This window comes from Palaemon carinicauda, chromosome 19 (genome assembly GCF_036898095.1).
Source record: "Palaemon carinicauda isolate YSFRI2023 chromosome 19, ASM3689809v2, whole genome shotgun sequence".
Classification (NCBI taxonomy): domain Eukaryota; kingdom Metazoa; phylum Arthropoda; class Malacostraca; order Decapoda; family Palaemonidae; genus Palaemon; species Palaemon carinicauda.
In genome coordinates this window covers 105,209,323-105,211,822 of record NC_090743.1, presented here as the reverse complement: position 1 = coordinate 105,211,822, position 2,500 = coordinate 105,209,323, and the positions used below count along the sequence as shown (strand labels likewise).

General features: G+C 40.0%; 1 protein-coding gene across 1 annotated transcript in view; it reads right to left on the bottom strand.

The window, feature by feature from the left end:
- LOC137659211 (uncharacterized) overlaps window positions 1-2,500 on the bottom strand; it is a 14,413-nt gene that overhangs the window by 10,773 nt on the left and 1,140 nt on the right. The gene's annotated exons all lie outside the window — the stretch shown is intronic.

Sequence of the window (2,500 nt, the reverse complement as noted above, 5' to 3'; positions counted from 1 at the left end):
TTCTGTAGAGATGAGTATTGGCCCGCGCTCTGAGCGCTTTGATAATTTGGAATTGCAAGATATTTCTTTAGATTTATTAAACGTAATTAGTTTTTCTTACCTTCTGAATTCCTGGAATTTATCCATTTATCCAAACATGCCGAAATCTTGTAACCCTTCCAAAACCACATTATTACTTCCATTCTCAACTCGAGGCCGTTCTCACATAGGGGACCAAAACCCCCTGTTTCACGCTACGCTCAACTCTACCTCACATAAATCTACATAACCCTTTATATGGGAGGTCAATCATATTCAGACTTTCAAAAAATTTTGCTGGGACTATTGCAATATATCAAGAAACATATGTAAAAGAGCAAACATTTCAATAGTATAATATGTATTTCCAAAGGAGTACAAAATGTACACAGACAAAGCAAAAAAAAAATCTTGATTTTAACATATTTCTCTTTGCAAAGGAAGTCCTCTCTGGAAAAAATAACTAATCTGTAATTACACATCGCATTATAAATATGTCCTAGTTACATACGCTTTTTTTAGACAAAGTTTACGTTATATCCAAATAGATACCAAAACTTTTCTATCCGTTTCAAACTGAAAAATCCAAATAAGCAAGTGATGATTTTTCTTTTCTCCTGACAAATTCCAAACTCATTTTAAAAGATAAAGTGCCTTTAATTTTTTATAGAACTTACCCTGACCCAACGTTTCTCGCTAAGAAAGAACTCCCTACTAAGAGGTGGGGCCCATGGAGAATCTGCCCTCTGAAGGAAGATATCTCTCTATTCCCAGTAGAGAGTCTAAAGGTCTATCTTCGAAGAACTTCAGACTTTGGCGGAGGACAACTCTTTAAAGGAGAAACGTCAGGTAGTGATTTGTCACTTAAACAACTACGGGCAAAAATCACCTACTTTATTCGCAGAGCGGATCCTGACAGTACACCCGCAGGTCATGATCCTAGAAAAGTCGCCTCTTCCCTAAATTTCTTCCAAGGAATGGATTTCGAAAGCCTTCGATCTTTCACAGGCTGGAAATCCTCAAGAGTGTTCTTTAAACACTATGGGAAGCAGGTGCACGAAGTCAAAAGATTCGTGGTAGCCGCAGGTAGTGTATTGAAACCTGCTGCTTAGTGCTGCGTAGGACAGTGAGTTATTTCGGGACTCTAACTCAACGGGTGCCTGTGTTGACCCTAGTGCGATACATAGTGATTTTAAGTGCCACTTAGTGGCACGAAAGACTGTTCTTCTACAAGGTGAAGTAACATAGACTTGAACACGTGCTCCACATGTTTATTTGGACATGAAGTGTATTGTGACTTAAAAGACTTTTAGTTCCTTTGGAACCCATGTGTGTAATGGCAAGTTTTCCTTTTCAGATTCCACACCCTTGTCTTATGTAGTCCTTAGTCTATGTTTATCAATCAATAATTCCATTGTAAATTATTTATCTTATTTCACATTATCGCGAATATTTTCTTGAATAAAATAGAATTTTCGCTACCATATGCGTCTTATTTCGCCCCTCTATATGAAATACACTACTGTTACTGAGTTTTATTTGCCCCTATTTAAACCTTTTTTATATTTCATGTTATAATATTGCTCCTGTCTGATATAAGCTCACCTAAGAAAAGTGAAATATTTGTTCCAACACAAGTACTTAACTTTCCTGATCTGTCTACGAGACCGACAAGATCCTCATCTACAGGTGAGTTTGTCTTCATCAGGATAGTTCGAGATGTTCCTATCGTCCAAACAGGACTTCCCTGCCAGGGGGGCAGGAAGCCATGTCATAGCTTATGCCATTGGTAGTAACATGTAACGGAGATGTCACGGTCTCTAAGGTCATCAGACCAAAGGAATATTGTTTGAAGTAGAGGGCACTACCGAAACAGGGAAAATCCACGATACACTAATTCTCTGGTACACTTCCATCAGGACGGCATGGCTTGAGCCCAAAAAACGGATTTTGAGCAAAGCGAAAAATCTATTTTTGGGTGAGATAGCCATGACATCCTGATGGACCCACCCTCGTTCTCTATTCTGGCCCGTCAGGCCCCTCCCTTTCTTATTGTATCATGGAGGCTGAAAGATACTCTAGATAGAATCAGGAATGAAACGCGCGGATGTGACGTAAACCAAGATGGCGGCCAGCTATGGCGGCCGTTTGTTTACATCGCTAGGTACGGTAACAGTAACGCAGGAGGAGAGTTTTGTAACGGCTCCTCCTGATACTTGCCACACTTCCCGCTCGAAGCGTAAACGCTATGTGGGGTGCAGATAGCTATGTGGCATGTCAAGCCACACGATATCCTAAAGGGAAACCTTATGGGTACTCGCGCCAGAAGTTAGAATTCTGTGAAACATTTAGTTTAATTCTCTGGGAATATCTACTGTAGTCATATATACCCTCAGGAAGCTACTGAAGGTACCTTCCATCAGGACGTCATGGCTATCTCACCCAAAAATTGATTTTTCGCTCAAAATCTGTTTTTTATTCC